Here is a 19,403-nt window from a genome sequence, read left to right as displayed (position 1 = left end):
GGTCATTTGTAGAGATGTGGATGGACCTAGAGTCTGTCATACAGAGTGAAGTAAGCCAGAAAGAAAAAAACAAATATTGTATATTAATTCACGTATGTGGAATCTAGAAAAATAGTACAGATGAACCTATCTGCAGGGCAGGAATAGAGACGTAGACATACAGAACAGACATGTGGACAAAGTGGGGGAAGGGGAGGGTGGGACTAATTGGGAGATTAGGTTTAACATAAATACACTACCGTGTGAAAAAACGATAGCTAGTGGGAACCTGCTGTATAGCACAGGGAGCTCAGCTCTGTGCTCTGTGTCGACCTAGATGGGTGGGATGGGGTGGGGGCTGGGAGGGAGGTCCAAGAGGGAGGGGATATAGGTGTACATATAGCTGATTCACTTCATTGTACAGCAGAAACTAACACAACATTGTAAAACAATTATACTCTAATAAGCTTAAAAAATAAAATAAAGATGACTAAAAATAATTATTCAATCAAAATAGCCTGTTCAAGTGTCTGTCACCCTTCAGTTTTGTGTCTGTCATTTTTGTCTTTTATACCAACATCTTTCAAGTTTTTCTCTGATAAAATTTCTAGGTCTTATGCTCCAATTCTCATTTGCACGTTGCTTTTCACATTGGCAGCTTGCCTTTCCATTATTTTTCAACTGAATACTTTTATAAATTAGTCAGAGCTTTTCATATTAACAACCTGACAGCTCTTTCTTTGTGTACTATCTCGCTGACATGAATATAACTTTGATTTGATGTTGAAGGACAAATCTGTACCATTGGTGAATTTCCAAATGTACTTCATAACAGGAATATCACTCAAAGGTAGCCATGAAGTTACCCGTGCGATTGATTCTGTGTCAGTAGAATTCAGCCACAGACCCAGGCAGGACTAGGATACTTGATAATTATTTAATGAAAACATGTAACATTTAAATGCCATTTACAGCACACTTTCACATTCATACCTTATTCTATCTTTCAAGTGACCTTGAGACTGAGGTATTATTGTTGCTAATAGCATATGAGAGCCAAAGAGCCTGAGAAGGAAAGAGGTTGAGTAGCTGCTTTCCAAAGCCAGTCAATTAACAAATGGCAGAAAAGACATTATTTTTCAATCAAATTCTTATCATCATGGATGGGCAGTAACAACCGCTCCTGTAAAGTAAACCTATTAAATTTTAATAGCAACAATATGATCCTGCTACTGTGTTTATGTTGAAGCAAGGCTACTGACTGGTCTACCGTTAATATATTTTATTCCTTCTTCTATCTTGTATATGTGCTGTCTTTGCATAATTGAAACCAAACTATATGCATACGTTATTATATATTTCTTTTCCATTTAAATTATAGCATGCTCTTTGCAAACGTCATTTTAAATGTCTCCATAATTGCTCATCTCAATTATTTAACCATCTCCTTACTGTTAATCATTTAAGCCTTACTGTTAATCATATAAATACATGTGTGTGTTTCCAGGATCATTTTTATGCATGAGGCATTTCACCTTATTTCCTTAGATAAATTTCTATCAGTGAGTGGAAAAGTACTACTACTTTTTAGGTTTTCAATACACCAGAAAATTGCTTTCTAAAGGGCTGTGTGATTTACATTCCCACAGCAGTTTATGAAAAAATACTCTTGCAAGTATTGTTATTCACATTTTTAAAATTTAGATAAGTTCATAGTCCAAACATGTTATTTTGTTGTTTCAATTGACATTTTATGACTTGTTACTTAATATTTTCTCATATGTATATAGCATTTTGCCATTTGTATTTTCACTAAATTGTTTGGTGACTACTTATTTTTTGGAATCTTAGTGTGTCTTAAGTGCACAATTTATTATGTGTGCCTTTTATGTTTGTTTATCAAACATGTTAACCCTGACTCTGTAATATGTATTATAAATGTTCTCCAAATTTGTAGTCTGCTTAACAAATTTGTCTTTTAATTTTGAGCAACAGATTTTTTAAAAAACATTTAATTGTAGTGAAATATACTACCATTGCCAAGGTAATTTCTTTCATTGCTTTTCAAAATAGAAGATGTCCACGTAGAGGGTTGATAAATATTTATTTATATTTTTCTGGTCTTTTATGGTTTGGAGTTTTATTAAACCTATTACTTTAAAATTTTCATTGAATATATTTTAGTGCTATTGAAAAAACTTGCCTTGGTTAATTATTTAATAATTGATACTGATTAATCAACAGTCTTAGTATGATTTATTGAGTGATCCACATGTCTCTCATTGATTTGTGATGTTTAATCATCACATAATTGTCTTTTACATAAAAGAGTCTCTTTTGGTCCATTTATTTTGTCATTTTTGTTTAGCATAATGCCATTTTTATAGTTTAAATTATTATAGCATACAAAGAATTTAATATCTGAAGAATCTATTCCCTGTTTAATACTTTTATTTCCAAATGTTCTTATCTGTTCAACCTTATGGAAAAATGTTCATTCCACACTTATTTACATTTTCAAGATCTAAGAAAATCCAGAAAAATAAATCAGTTTGTGAATTACATATTCTTCTCTGTTTGGGAAACCTCTTATATTTCTTAGGAAGAAACTTAGGAAGTTTCTTAGGAAGTTGCAGGATTCTTCATTAGATATTGCTAATATCTGTGACTTTTTTTCTCAAAATATGGGGAAAAATAGACATACTTGTTCTGGGACTCTTCAGTATATTTTATTTTTAAATTTAAAGTATTTTACCATGAAAGTAATACACAAATTTATTTGAAAAATACAAACTACAAAAAATATTTTCTTTTTTCTCAATCTCACCTACAAATGTGACTACTATTAAGCATTTTTAGGTATCTTACCACAAATTTTCTACATAATGCATGACGTCTATATACATACAAACCCACATGCACACAGATATACATACATATGTACATATGTATGTGTATGTACATACATATATATGTATATACACATTTTGGAAATATTGCATACACAGTGTTTTCATTTTAATTTTCTCATGTTGTATTATGCCTTGGCAATATTTTTATAATTCATTAAACATTTCTATTAGTTGATATTGAATTGTTTCTTTTTCATTTTTGTGCACATATGTGAGAAATTCATAAATTTTAAATACGGACTAGTTGGGTGAAAGGACAGGTGTTATTTTTTTTACATTTTTTAATACTTTGCCAATCTACCTTTCAAAGAGGATATGCCAGTTCTGTACCCCAGAAAACAGTATAGGAAAAATACTCTAGCCCCATATTCTCTACAATAATGTGTATTACAAATATTATATCTAATTATTTAAGTTTGCATTTCTTAACAAGAGTATTTGTATTTCCCCAAGAGTACATTAAAAATTATACATATATCATTTTGAAAATATGCATTTGCTATGCAATGCTTTCTCAGTTCTAGCACAAGACAGTATTTTTAGATTATATGGTTCTCTTATTTCTCAATCTAAATGTACTTTAAATTATTACTTTAAGAAACTGGCCATGGTCCCTATAAGCTATTTCATATTTTAATGTTTTTGTGACACCTATATATAATATTAAAAATTAGTAAAAGGTATTTATGAACAATTTAACTTTGCACTTTTATCTTTTATCATCCTTTTGAAAAAGTTTTAATAAAATATTTTTAGAGTAAATAATTAACTTCATACATCATGGACAAGAGTTCTCAAGTTGTCCTGATCTTTTTCTTTTTCAAAAAGAGTGGATGGTAAGAAGCCGGAAGATATGAATACAAACTCTTTGAAAGACGTACAAATCTGCTGGGGTTTTCTCTCAGTGTTAAAATACTTGGTCCTGGCTTTCAGTCATTGTAAGGAAGCTGATGAACAAATGAAGGGCTCCTTACTAAAAGGTTAAAAGTTATGGCCAGCCTCAGACAACGAATGCATCCATAAAAGGTTAAAAGTTAGGGCCAGCCTCAGACAACGAATGCATCCAAACACCCAGTGGCCAGAGGACAGGCGGGCCGTAACAGGGAGGGTGACTGCCTTCAGCGAAACACAGCAAACTCGTGACTTGTTTTCCCATGCAGTATTTTTATTACTTCAATTTCTATGGAGAAAAAGGAAGAACATGGTTCGTTTGAGTTCAATTATATGATCTCAAAAGGGTGTCTTAGGTGGTTTCGATGTTTATGAAATAATGATTAAATTCTGTCTTTGCTTAATCTACCATAACAAAATACCACAGACCAGTTGGCTTAAACAACAAAAATTTATTTTCTCACAGTTCTAGGAGGCCAGAAGTCCAAGATCAAGGTGCCAGCGTGCCAAATGCCAAGGTGCCAGTTTCTGGTGAGGATTCTCTTCCTGACTTGTAAACAGACAACTTCACTTTTTTGTCCTCACATGGTGAGGAGAGAGAGAGAAAGTTCTCTGGTATCTCCTCTTATAAGGGCACCAATCACATAATGAGGACCCTACCCCATGACCTCATCCAAACCTAATTATCTCCCAAAGTCTTGCTCTCCAAAAACTATCAAGCAAATTGGGGAAAAGGGGAGGACACAATTCAGTCTATAGCATTCTGGACCCTGATCCCCCAAAATTCATGTCCTTCTCACATGCAAAACACATTTACTCCAACTCAACAGCCCAAAAGTCTTAATTTGTTCCAACATCAACTCTCAAGTCTAGTGTCTAAAACCTTATCTAAATATCATCTAAGTCAAATATGTGGAGATTAAAGGTACAATTGATCCTGAGGCAAAATATATCTCTAGCTGTGAACTACTAAAAGTAGACAAGTTATGTGCTTCCAAAATACAATGATGGAACGAACATATGATAGATATTTCCACTCAAAAAGGGAGCAATCAGGGACTTCCCTGGTGGTGCAGTGGTTAAGAATCCGCCTGCCAATGAAGGGGACATGGGTTTGATCCCTGGTCCGGGAAGATCCCACATGCCGCACAGCAACTAAGCCCGTGCGCCACAACTACTGAGCCTGCGCTCTAGAGCCCATGAGCCACAACTACTGAGTCCACGTGCCACAACTACTGAAGCCCACGCACCTAGAGCCCGTGTTCTGCAACAAGAGAAGCCACCGCAATGAGAAGACCACACACCGCAACGAAGAGTAGCCCCTGCTCGCCACAACTAGAGAAAGCCTGCGTGCAGCAATGAAGACACAATGCAGCCAAAAATAAATAAATAAATAATTTTTTTTAAAAAAGGGGGAGCAATCAGAAGGAAGAAAGAGGTGATGGGCCCCAAGAAAGTTCAAACATAACAAGGCAAATTCCATTAGATCTTAAGGTTTGAATATAATCCTCTTTGGCTCCATGTCTTCTTGCCTTCTGGCCCCACTGGGGTGGCAGCGTCACCCCCATGGATCCAGTACCAAAAATCTATATTAGTCAAGGTTCCCAGAGAAACAGAACCTGTAGGATATCTATATCTATATCTCTCTCTCTATATATATATATGTATATGTCAGCCAGATGGAGACCCAGGCGAGTTCATGGTATAGTTATAGTTCAAGTCCTAGTCCAAGTCCAAACACCTGAGAACTGGGAAACTCAATAGTGTCCGGTCTCAAAGTTGTCAGGCTCAAAATCCAAGAAGAGGCAGTTTTTCAGTTCAAGTCCAAAAGCAGGAAAAGACCAATGTCCCAGCTTACACTGTCAGGCAGACTTTTATTCTGGCTTTTTGTTCTACTCAGGTAATCAACTGATTAGATGAGGCCCACACACATTAGAGAGAGCAAGAGGCTTTACTCAGTCTACCAATTCAAATATTAGTATCATCCAGAAATACCCTACAAAGACATACTCAGAATAATGGGTGGCCAAATGTCTGGGCACTCCATGGCCCAGTCAAGGTAACACATAAAATTAATCATCACAATGTTCTCCTTGATTTGTGGATCTCCTTTGACTACAGAGAGTGAATTAAGACAAGTATTATGTCTATTTGATGAAATTCACCTTATAAATGCCTGGCTCTGGCTCATACCTTCTGTCTTCATGAACAGCGTAATCTGCTTGCCAGGGGTAAGATGCTCAACATATGGATGTTTTAAAATCTCTAGCAAAATGTTTTGATTTTATGCCCTGGAGAAACGGCTGTAGTTTGTTAGTTTATACCAGTGTTATGGGAAAATGTTACGTAAGTTGATATTTCAGGTAAACATTCCCATCTTTTTATTGACCTTCTAAGGGAAAATTTCTCCTCTACCCTCTTTAGGTCTCTGATTGGGCCTAAGAATTAAACTGACATAAGACAGATTAACAGGAGAAAAGCACAGAAATTTTATTTAGTGATTTTTACATGTCCATGGGAGACTTCACAAGAAAGATGAAGACCCAAAGAAAGAGAGCCAAACACTTACATACTAGGTGGGAAAAAGAGTGGTAAACAACGGAAAGGTGACAAGAAGAAGGGTTCGGGCTGGACAGTTAGTTGTGGAAAAGTAACTAGGAAGATTAGGGTTAGTTTAATAAGGTCTGTTTCTATAGATTTGTCTGCCTGACTCCCTGTCTCTGCTGATGAGAATGTTTTCCTTCCTCCTGGTACAGGTTGAGTACCTGCTTTTAAGAAGAAAAAGGAAGGTCAAAGTGCCCCTCCTGCATCTGCTGTTTTTCAAGTGCCTTTAATTCAAAATAATCAATATATTAGAATAGCATATCTTGGCATGGCTTGATCTAAACCCCTACAATTTCTATCAATATCTATCCTCAAAAGAAAGCTCAACTACAAAACATCATTAAAATCAAAATTCACCAGTTTACAACATTAAGTGAAATGCTAAACTGAGAATATTAATCACTTTATACTAGAAATGGTAGCAGTTTGGTTTGTGGCTTTCCACAGATCTGTCCTAGGAATCAGACAATCTGGGTTCAAAATACTGTCCTTGAAAAAGTTCCTTGCCTTATCTGATCTCACCTTCCTTGACTCTGAAATGGAGATAAGGCTGTTCTGAGAAGTAAATGAGACAATGTATAGTAAAGTCTTTTGTACATTCTGTTTTTTAAAATGCATTATTTTAAAGTTTTAAGGATATTTTATTTTATAGAAGTTTTGAAATTATCTTGCAAAGTTTTTACTTGTGTTTCTAATGTCCATATTTACCATTTGTTGTTCTCCTTGTATATACAGATTAGATAATTTCCCAACACAGTTGCAAGTTTCTGTAAAGAGTTTTCATCTATTCATCCATTCATTCATCCATCAGTTCATTAAATACATATACACAGACATACATGTACACATACACACACATTACCACACACACAATAAGAGGGAAAGAAAGTATTAACAAGTATTATGAACAAAAATAAACATGATCCCTGCCCTTGAGCAGCTTACAATATAGTGGAGAAGGAAGATGTTAACCAAATAATCGAATAAATGTAAAATTGCAATGCAGTGATGACATAAGAGGATTTCACCTAGCCAGGGAGATTCAGGAAGAACTTCTCTTGCAAAGGGACAATGGAACCAAGATTTATTTGACAGATGAATAGAAATTAACAAAGGAAAACGTGGAGAGAAGAATTGTTTAGTCTCAGTCAAAAACCTGAGGATAGAGCATGGACAGTACACAAGAGAGAAATTCAGCCAGTAGATTTGGAATGAAGAAAGCTTGAATGAGGGGATGAAATCAGGTTGAGAGGTCATTAAGCGCCTTTTAAAAATTCATTTTGGGAACTGAAGGAAGAATTCTGATAATGAATTCAGTTGAGTAGGTTTGAAAAGTACTGAAGTTAAAAAAAAAAAAATTCAGGCTTATATCCAGAGAAACCAGGAGGCAAAGAAAAGGAACTGGAACTTGCAGGTGTGGAAAGGTGAGCTAGAGTCCTGGAGATCAGGAAGCCCTCAGAAACACTGCAGAAGAGAGTTAGCTGGGGGTTGCCTGGGGATTTCTGTCCTACTTTATGCTGTCAACCACTATAGGATACCCTTGGCCTGGAGGAGTTTTTAGAGCCATAGAGAAGTCGGAGGAATGCAGAAAAGCCCTGCTACTGCTACAACTGCTTTGTCGTAGACCTTGAACCAGCACACACTACATCCAGAGAAGGTCCCTAATCCCCAAATCCACAAGTTTGGAGAAAGTACTATGGTTTCTCAGGTGTCTCACTTCCTCTTGAATTATGTTTATTTCAATTGTCACACTTTTCTTGCTTAGGTGTTCAGACCACAATACTTTTTTTTTTTTTTAAACGTTACTAGAGTATTGTCTCTCAGTGAATGGCAATTTTTTTTCAAAAAGAAACTAATATTATATAACTTCTAAAAATGATTGCTTTTCACAAACAGCAAAAGCAAAAATCAACAAATGGGACTACATCAAGCTCAAAAGCTTTGGCATAGCAAAAGAAACAACAAAATGAAAATACAGCCTGCAGAATGGGAGAAAATCTTTACAAATCATATATCAGATAAGGGGTTAATATGTAAAGACCTAACACAACTTAATAACCAAAAACAATCTGATTTCAAAATAGGCAGAATTAAATGGACATTTTTCCAAAGAGGATATCAAAATGGCCCTTGGGCACATGAAAAGATGTTCAACATCACTAATCATCAGGGAAATGCAAATAAAAACCACAGTGAGCTATCACCTCACATCTGTTAGAATGGCTGTCATCAAGAAGACAAGAGACAGTAGGAGCTGGTGAAGAGGTAGTGAAAATGAACCCTTATCCACTGTTGGTGGGGAATGTAAATTGGTCCAACCACTATGGAAAGCAATATGGAGGTTCCTCAAAAAATCAAGAATAGACCTACCTTACGATCCACAATTCCACTTCTGTGAATATATTCAAAGGAAATGATAACTGGAATTCAACCCTATATGCACCCCTATGTTTATGGCAGCACTATTCACAATAGCCAAGATATGGAAACAACTCAAATGCTCATCAAAGGTTGAATGGATAAAAAAGATGTGGTATATATACACCATGGAATATTATTCAACCATGAGAAAGGAGGATATCCTGCCATTTGCAACAACATGGATGGACCTTGAGGGCATTATGCTGAATGAGATAAGCCAGACATAGAAAGACAAATACTGTATGATAACACTTATATGTGCAATCTTAGAAAGGCAAAAATGTAAAAAAAAGAAGAAAAAAAATTAGAGCAAAATGGTAGTTACGAGGTGATGTGGGTGGAGGGGGTAAGATTAGTGTTTAAGGATACAAAGTTGTAAAAAATACTAAAATAGCCATAGAAATTTAATGTACAGTTTATTGAACATAGACATTATTGTACTGTAAGTATGTTATATAAATATTGTTACAATGGCAACCATATTACAATTTATAAATGTTTCAAAGTAACACGAAGCCTTAGATTTATACAATGTTATGTGTCTAATTTATCCAATAAAAAAATAATAAATAACAAATAAAAACCATTGCTTTTGCAAGAGGAAAACAACAGAGCAGCCCTGAGAGGTAGCTGCTGAGGGTCATCCAGTGCCACCACTAGCTGGGTGACAGTCTTGGAGCATGGGCAGGCCAGACTCACATTTCAGCCAAATTACTGGTGACTTCTTGTTGTGCATCTTCAGCGGTTCTGAGCAAGGCCAAAGATGTATACCTTATTGTCCCTTTATAAGGATGTGACTAGGCTAAGGATGCCTGCAAAACTGAGGTATTTATGTTCTCTCTATTCTTTCTAGAAATTATCACAAATTCTTAAAATATTGAATGTACAGAAATTGCCTTTTTTGCCTGTCAGAGAGGTAGTTTTATTTTTATAGTTTTTGTTTGTTTGTTTTTAATTTTATTTACTTATTTATTTATTTTTGGCTGTGTTGGGTCTTCGTTTCTGTGTGAGGGCTTTCTCTAGTTGCGGCAAGTGGGGGCCACTCTTCATCGCAGTGCGCGGGCCTCTCCCTATTGCGGCCTCTCTTGCTGCGGAGCACAGGCTCCAGACGTGCAGGCTCAGTAGTTGTGGCTCACGGGCCTAGTTGCTCCGCGGCATGTGGGATCTTCCCAGATCAGGGCTTGAACCCGTGTCCCCTGCATTGGCAGGCAGATTCTCAACCACTGCGCCACCAGGGAAGCCCAGAGAGGTAGTTTTAAATTGACTATTATTGCTTTGACCTAACTGACCTTAATATTTAATCTAGAAAATACAAGATTTAATCTAGAGAATACTACCTCAGCAAAATGAAATAAACAGAATCAAGAAAGAGAAAGCAAAGTAAAAGAGAAGGAAGAAAAGACCAAAGTAGCACACTAAAAAAAAAGTTCTCAGATCAAAGGCTCAGAGAGTAAGATTTATTGGGGGCACAATACAGCTAGTCAGAAGAGACTATTTGAAGTGGACAAATTAAATCATCTAACATGTAAGTGAAGTCACAAGCCATAATTAATGTCTAAATTAAAATTGCACATATCCACCATTCCCATCCAGGTAGATAATCTGTGGTTTTACTTTCAAATTGAAATAGCTGGACAGAAAAATCATTGGAAAGAATAACATGATAATTATATAGTAACACACTATAATTTGAAACAGGATATTGATCACTGGGGGTGATGCACATTTGTTAATGCACTAATGCATTTCAACATACAAAAGTGGGATGATAGATCTGGAGTAATTATACAGAAATTGACAGCACATTTATCACTGTTTGTGGTTATTTCATAGCATTGGCATTTCCATGAATTATGGCATGTCATCTCACATGTATACAAATGTTAAATCATTTATGGCAACAATTGATCACTAACTATAGCATATGCTGAAGGGTAACACCTATAAGACATTCAATTAAAGGAATGAATTTGGTGGTTAGATTGTGCAATTAATTTGACAGGCATGCTGCAAGTTTTAAAGGTGACTCATATTTCATTCATTTTTTTGTTCCCATCTATAAAATGTTACTGAAATAAGATAAATAAGCATGCTGAGAGTATGAAGTATTTTCAATCCAGAAATAGGCTATGTTGTAATACCTGTGTTGGGGAATACTGACTACCTAATCTCTGGGAGGAATAGATCTATCACCTCACTGGCCAAGAGATTTGCTATCCTAGTTTCTGAGCAGCTAGTAAGATTGGTTACTAATTACTCTAGGACTGAAGTAAAGAAAAATAAAATGATGGGGAAAAAAAAAACAACATAAAAAACAGAAATAGGTTTATGCAAAGAACAATCAAAGAGAATGGACAATGATCTAAGAAAGAACAGGGGAAAAGAAAAAGAGAATTAAATTTGTAAACCAAAGTTTCATTCAAATTTGATTTAATTCAACAAATATTTAAGGAGCATATACTAAGGACCAATCACCTTGACCTTCTTTGCCAAAATCAAGTCTTCACTAAAAGGTTCTTTGACTCATTTCTTCCTTTTCATTTATACCACCACCACTTAAGTTCAAGAACTTAATTTCTTTTTCCAGAATTTTTTTAAGCGGGTCATATAAATTTGCTGTCTCTCAACTCTTGCATTTTCTATGTATCAATGCCAGATTAATATCTCTAAACCTGTCTTTGAAAACATTATTCCTCATTTCAAAAGCTCTCAGTTGCCTACAGGCAAAATTCAACTGGATTCAACTTTTTGTATTGATGGGAAGAGTGGTGTAAATGGGGTCAGTAGTTGTAAAGTGGCTCTCAAAAAAAAAAAAAAAAAAAAGCCCTAATTTTTACGTTAGCTGATTTCCATGGTGTGAATATTTCCACCATAGCTGATTTCAAACTATCATCTGATGTCACTGAACCAGCTGGAATTCTGAGACCAAGTAGGGCACAGTGCAGAGCTGCCAACAGGAATAAATTATTCATTTTATCCTACAGATTGGATGTCAAGTGCTTCCCCAAAAGTTGTTAGGCTCAAAACAATTGCACATAGTAAATGCATGTCATAAATAAAATAAAAAATATAAATCATAACTAAATAATATGATATAAAATCCCTTATTTTGAAATAAAGAGGGTTTACAACTTTTATTTTCCACCACTAAGTGCTAAACAAATATTTAAGAAACAGAAGTAAAGAAGAACCACCTGGATGGTCATATGTCTCTGTGGAGTCCTAGGTCACATTCATAGGCCAAAAAATATTTTTGCATACTCAACCCCTCTGGAGAAACTCCACTCTGCCTCAGTTCTCTCCCAGGTGATTCTGGAAATTGTGAACAGTTTCCGGTGTGTTCTGTGAATTGGCCCTCTTGCCTGCCACACAGTATAAGCCATTTCATGGCCCTGCTTGGCCCTGCTCTCTATGGATCCAGTCCCGTCTCTGCCAAGACCAAAAGCAGGAAGTCTGCTGCTGGCACTCTCCAAAAGCACGGCCTCCACACCTGCCCTACTAAGGCACTGCAGAGTGCCCAGGCCTGCCAACGTCTCCACCAGGCTGCCAGTGCCCTATGTCAAGGACTGACATTTGAGCAGAGGGCAACTGTGCCTGATGTCTCACTCTTGTTATCTGTGCTCAATTCCTTGTCTCTTTTCCTAACCAAAGCTGCTGGCATTGTCTTCTGCTGCTGTGAAATTTTTGGCATGAACGTTGCTGACGCTTTGCATTCTCAGTGGTCCCAACCCTGTTAATATTTTCTTTGTCTTCCATTGCTGCCCTCTCCTGCAAGCTTTTGACACAAGTCTGTGAGGCTAGTCAGAAGATGTCTAAGTGGAGGAAACCATGTTTCCACAGAATCACCTGTACAACCAATAAACCTGGCTGTGCCCTTCCATTTCCCCTTAGTTGGAGGTCTGCCCAACCAGTGTAAACAGGGGCTCAGGATTCTGATTTGGCCTGAGGATGGGGACTGGCAAAGCTTTCTGGGCTGCTAGAGAGCTGGAGGGAGGTATCATTCAGGGCTCCCTGGCATTGAGTCTTTTTCCTCCCCCCCCCACCCCCCGTTAGGAGGTGGCCATGCAGATGCTGATCCAGCAGAGCCAAATCACCGTAAGCTCTCCCTTACGATTGTTAGCACAAATAGAAGCATAGGCAGAGTGCAGAATAATTTGGCTTCTTTATGAATTCTGGTGTACATTTCCTGTACTAAAATTGTCATAGGCAACTACGTACCCCAGATGAGACACTAGATAAAGCAAACACTGCACACAAATCTACTGCCTTGACTCCTGCTTCCATCAGTATTACAGGTAAATCAAGAACTTACAGCACGTTGCTGCGTGGTCTCTTCCCATCAATCTGATCCATAGCAGCTGTGTTACGAGAAGGCTGCAGCACCCCCGCAAAGACACTCCAAGGCATCAATTCCAAGAGTATAAGCACAAGCTAAACCAAGTCCAGAGTCACAGTCTTGTAAGCAGCCAGGGGGATAACCAGCTCAAGGCCCCGGGCAGTTCCTCGGAACTCCTGGCTCAGCCACGCAACCCCTCTAACGGGGAACTATCCCTCAAACTGCTCGGCACAGACATGTGCTGCTCACTAAACGTCCGTGCACCTTCCCCCACGCCTTGCAAATGGGGACCCCTTAGCCGACTCTGGCCAATGGACAGTGACGGAAAGGACTTGTGTCCCATCTCAGCCAAAGCACTGAAGAGCTAACGAACAGCCCTCCAGCTTCCTCCACCTCGGCCGCGGTGACTGCAGAGGTCACACACTGAGATGTCCTTGCTTCCTGGTGTCTGGGTAGAAGACGGACAACGTGGCGCCCAGCCCCACCACTGTGGGACTTGGAGTGAACAAACCTTTGTAAAGTCATTAAGATTTGAGGACTCATTTTTCACATTATAGCCAATCAAAGTGTCACCAGCAAAGCCCACTGGGGTCCCGGGGGAAAATCAGATGGAATCTAGGTGATGAGGTCTGACCTCTTCCTTTGTGCTTAGTCTCGTTTCACTTGCCTGTAGGGGGCTGTGTGCAGACGGCTCGCACCCGCACCTCAGACCGGCGTTCCCAGTGCGAACGGCTGCGCAACACCTCAGCTCCGTCAGCGGCACGCAGAAGCGCTGCGCACGCACCTCAGCGCAAGATGGCGGGCGGCGGGCCGTGTGCAGAGACGCTGCACCCGACACTGCTCTCTGGAGCGTGAACAGCGCAGCTGCGCCAGCCCCGCGAGAGCTCCGCCCCCTCCCTGCGGACCAGATCCCTATAAAGCAGCCGCGCCAACCGTCTGTGGTGGGGGGGGGGGGTGCGGGGGACAGAGAGCGTGCGCTGTAGCGCAGCGGAGCTCGTATGTCTCCGTTCTTTGATCAAAGAATGCAGCTCTTCTTTGCTTATGAACTAACTTGGTCTTATTCTGTTAGCTTGAACGACACTGGGCAGAAAGATCCTGTCAAGTCCTGACTCAAAAGGATTAGTAACAAAACCTCCTTTTACATCAGAAGATCTTGCCAGTCTCTGCTAATGAACCCATTTCCTTGGCTTGTCTATTCTTTACTTAAGATCCCATCCCTACTTTCTAGTTGAGCCTTTGGATCTTCCCTTATTTCCTAGTCCATCTGTACTCAGAGTATGAACTTGACTCCCCTTGATGAAACCAGTGGACTCAGAGGGGTTAAAAAAAAGGAGGACCAGGAGAGATCCCCCAAGGCACTGTGTGCAGAGGTAGAGAACCTTTTTTTAGGAAGTGTGGTTCCCCTTCTACACCTAAGCATTCCCGGAGAGAACTCTGATTTCAAACCAGAACCTTCATTATATACTTGAAAAAACCAACACATTATTTCTGTGTAAAAACTACATTCACAATGACCAACTCTTTGCCAAGCTACATTTGACCACTTTTCCAGAGATAGAACCTCAGATAGAGTATCACAAAATTCTTATCTCTGTGTAACCACCACTAGAATCAACATTACTATAATACTCAGGAACTAGTTGACACTGTTAATACGCCAGCATTTAGAAACAGGAAATGGAATGTTCCCACTTCTACCTAAATGTCACGTGTAAATTATACTGGACAGATACCTGTGATGAGAAGAAAATAATTATGGATAAAAAAATACCCTGTACTACTCTCTCACCATTTGAAAGGCATATAAAAATATTTATGAGATACATTAAAGAGCTTATTTTTCTAGTGTCCAACTCTAAATGACCATTTCCAGTGTTCTCTAGAGTATATTTTTATAACAATATCAATTTATTATAAAGGTCAGTATTTTTTTCTCTTTCAAACTCTTTCAAGTGGATTTTTAAAGTCCATTTTCTAAAGTATTTAAAATTCTAATAAACCACTGCAAAATTACCAGGAAAGTCCTATGGGATTTTTTTTCTAAAAACATACCATTTGATGCAACGTGAACCTGAGTTACAGTAAAACATCATTAAGAAAAGGTCAGCTCTGAAAAACAAAGAACAAAGACAAAAAAACATCAGGCATCTTGGAAACACTAGGGTCAACAGAGTTTATTCATGCAGTCTTTCAGAGTATAAAGCTTGAAGTTCTTAAGTGTTAGTTTTCCAAGGAGATGAAAACACCCATTTTGTGCTAAAGCCGATCTGGTATTCTCTCTTTCTCCCATCATTTTAATGAATAGTCACTTGGTTTGATTTCTTCCTTGGATGCTGTGTCTCTCGAACATGTAAGGAGATTTTCATTGTCAAGACCACTTCTTAGTGATCTTTGCAACCACAAATTCTATTCTGGTATTGAGTGCTCCAATACAGAGATTTGTTGGATGAATAAATGAGTCTTTTCTGGGCCCTAAAACAGGTATAAAAGTGAAAAATACTGCCAATTAGGTCACTTGTCTGCAAAGCACCACTAATTGGTTTGATGTTTTTTCCAGTGAGTTTTCCAAACAGACCAGCTGTTCCATAAATGAGCTGGCCTTGGGTGGAGTTTTCACCCGACACTGACACTTCAACCTCAACTTTCTACCAAGAATGGGTCAGGGTCAAGGGAAAGAACATTCTATTTGTAGGCTGTGCCTGGGTGTAGAGCGCTCTCTGCAATGAGCCTGGCTAAGTGTGTCCTTTATTCTTGGCAAGCTTTCGTTGATGCCACGCTTGGTAGATGGTTCCTCTTGAGGGCAGCCTGCCCGACCCAGAAGAACTCTAGATTTTGAGGTCATTGCTTTTCCGTTCTTGCTCCTCCCTGGCTTGTTTGCCTTCTCACGGAGGGATGATATTCCTGCGTGCACTTAGGAGGAAAGGGGCAATGCTCACATATTTTGAGAACACAGATCTATTTCTAGCTTGGATTAAAGCTGCCCTGCCTACAACCCAGACAAGATCACTATTCATATTGCAGTTTGGGCCCAAAGCCCCAGCTAATAACCTAGGTTTCCTTGTCCTGGTTTTATCTTCCATGCACATTTTTTTTTTCTCAGAAGCCTCACAAAAGTAGCAGCTATTGTATAATAAAGTTTGTACACACCTCTGGGATTCTCTCATTTCTCTTTTTAGCTAGAAAATTCTATTTCCACAACACTCCCCTTAACATAGTTTAGATCTGCTTCACTTCTGACAACTTAGCAGCATTGCTTCATATCTACACAAACCAACAAAAACAGAGTTATAAAGAAGCATAACAGTTGAAGATCTTATTCACCATTTTGACTGTCCTAGCCCCTTGTTAAAAAGAAAAGGGAGGGCTTCCCTGGCGGCGCAGTGGTTGAGAATCTGCCTGCCAATGCAGGGGACACAGGTTCAAGCCCTGGTCTGGGAAGATCCCACATGCCGCAGAGCAACTAGGCCCGTGAGCCACAACTGCTGAGCCTGCGCGTCTGGAGCCTGTGCTCCGCAACAAGAGAGGCCACAATAGTGAGAGGCCCGTGCACCGCGATGAAGAGTGGCCCCCACTTGCCACAACTAGAGAAAGCCCTCGCACAGAAACAAAGAACCAACACAGCCATAAATAAATAAATAAATAAATAAAAAGAGAAATAACCTGAGGTCCATTTCAACATTAAAAAAAAAAAAAAGAAAAGGGACTATTACAAGTCAAAGTATGGTAATTTTAGTATTTATTCATTATAAGTTTTACAATGGATGATAAGACACCTGGAAATTTTTATCTAGTTTAAAAATATGAGAAGTGGTGCTTGTCATATTCTTTTTACTATATGCAGGTCAATGTTGTCCATGATGGAAGATCAGCTTGAAGGACACTGTCACACCTATCTCAGCAAGGAGACATGGGGGAATTATTTTTTTTAACCTCTGTTTAGCATACCCTCTGAATGGCCATGGTAATGTTTCAGTATTGTTTCTGAATTGACACCACCTGGACAGGAGTACATAAATGGCAATCGCTAAATCACCATGGCTGGAGAAACACACACAGAAAGGTCCTTTTGGGGCATTTTACACTGCAAAGACTCTCTTAACACTGGAAAGTAGATTTTTGTAGAAAGGTCCCTGAGCCTACTTTGGCCGACTGTGGGGTCAGTAGGAAACACACCTAAGCAATGGAGAAAAGAGCAGCAGATTCTCAAGGGGAGATCATTGCAGCAAAATCCTCTTTTCTCTCCATCTGCAGAAGCCAACAGCAATTGTACCTTCCATCTGTAGCCTAAAATCCACTTCCCTGCTGCCACTTTGTAAAGGTACTAGGTATGGAACCAATCCCAATCCTTTAAATAGAGAGTTGGGAGAATGAATGGTCTGGTACATGGGAATTAGATCAGAAAACGGATTCTAACCCAGAGTCTGCCACTTACCATCTGTGTTACCACAGGTAAACTGCCTAACCTCCTAAGCTTCAGTCCTTTCATACATAAAATGGGTACACTTTGGATCTCTTAACTAGCTTTCAGAGCTGCTATAAGGATTAAATCTCTGATTCTCAAGCTTTAGCATGCATCAGAATCACTTGAAGGACTTGTTATAACATAGAGGGCTGGGCCCCAGAGTTTCTGATTTTGTAGGTCTGGGCTGGTGGTTGGGAAAGAATTTGCATTTCTAACAAGTTTCCAGATGCCACTGATGCTGCTGGTCCGAAGATCACAGGCTGAGAACCACTGAATTAAAGGAAAAGAGATAGACCTTCTGTATAAGACAAACCCCAGCATCTGTGCTTCAAGTCCTATCTTTTCCTGCCTTCCCAAATTTCTATCATTCTAAAATACCCTGTCCCTTCCCAGGGAATCATCACTGTTTCCTCAGAGCTAGCCCTTAGGCTGACCCCATGTTAGGCATTTGATTTTTTTTAAAAAAATCAATGAAATGAAGTAATATATTTTAAAGTGTTTAGAAATAGTAAATCAGTATATATACATGGGGACACGTGTTAATCATTGAGTAGACTATTCTGAAACAAAGATAACCAAAAGTAGAGTGAGCCATGTGGGGCAATCATGACCCATGAGGTCCTTCAAGTACCCAAGTGTCTTCCAATTTGTTGCTCCACCATCTTTTGGGAGCATTGTCTTCATCTACATGGTTAAAAACAGTTCACCACTATGCCCGTAAAAACAGTTCACAACTATGACCATATTCCAGGCCCACTGCAAAGGGAAGAAGAAATTTGGGCAAGGGAGAGGACCCATCCCTTCAGACATCCACTGATCTACATTTTGACACATTACCACCTATAGCTGCAAGGGAGGCTGGGAAATGTAGTCTTCATATGGTCATTCATGTGTCCACCTATCACTAAAAGATAAAAAGAAGAATGTATACTAACAGTAGAAATATCCATAGGAGATCTTTTTGGCCACCCAAGTATCTAGGTGAACCCATCATCCTGCACATAAAACACTCTCAACCCTCCTCCCACAAATTTACACCCTAAAGATGCATCTTGTTCTGGCCTCCAACTCAAAGGCCAGGATCTCTGACTTGTGCACAAGAATATGAAAAAGAAATTCCAAGAAGCGCAGCTCATATTTAAGAATATTATCTTGAAGTTGCGCATTTCACTTTTCACATTCCATTGGCCCAAATTTAGTCAAGCTCTCCTGCAAAGAAGGCCAGAAAATACAGTTTCCAGCTGGGGTGGGGGGTGTCATGTATTCTGCTGACTCCTAGGTTTTTGACTGAATTCTTCTTATAAAGCAATTTGGAGAAGACCTAATTTCCAAAAGGAAATTTAATTGCAGTTAATTTCTATACAGATATGTAATATTCATTTTTTATCTCTCATATTGCCTTGCTAATTATGGATGTTTAATAACTCTTCGCTGAATTGTCATTTTCTAAATATAAAAATTAATAGCAGGAAACTAGGTGTGTAGACCAGAACAGTGTCATACTTTTGAAATAATTCACCAATTAGTTTAATATGCCCAATATGGCATATCATTTCTTGATCATTATGTAGATAAAACAACCAGTTAAGTTAGTTAAATTTTTAACATGATCAGATTTTTAGTGAGTACTATTGTGAATAGAGTATTTCATGATATATAAGAAGGCAAAAAAAGGTGTTGTAATATCATTAACTCTACTAATGCCACTTTTGCAATTCAGATTAAAAAAATAGAAGGGCCAGAATTTATTTGTTTTCTGATGATCTGCCACATAAATACACACAGACAATATCTACCA

At 38.5% G+C, this 19,403-nt stretch overlaps 1 long non-coding RNA gene across 1 annotated transcript; it reads left to right on the top strand.

The window, feature by feature from the left end:
• The first annotated feature begins 422 nt into the window (after nucleotides 1-422).
• Nucleotides 423-16,802, top strand: LOC309631588. Its single transcript, XR_014246387.1, has 2 exons — nucleotides 423-3,871; nucleotides 3,918-16,802. It is a non-coding gene; the product is annotated as an uncharacterized lncRNA (long non-coding RNA).
• Nucleotides 16,803-19,403: the final 2,601 nt, after the last annotated feature.

The sequence above is a fragment of the Balaenoptera borealis genome, assembly GCF_965194805.1.
Source record: "Balaenoptera borealis genome assembly, chromosome: 7".
NCBI lineage: Eukaryota > Metazoa > Chordata > Mammalia > Artiodactyla > Balaenopteridae > Balaenoptera > Balaenoptera borealis.
This window is presented reverse-complemented; position numbering and strand designations above follow the sequence as displayed.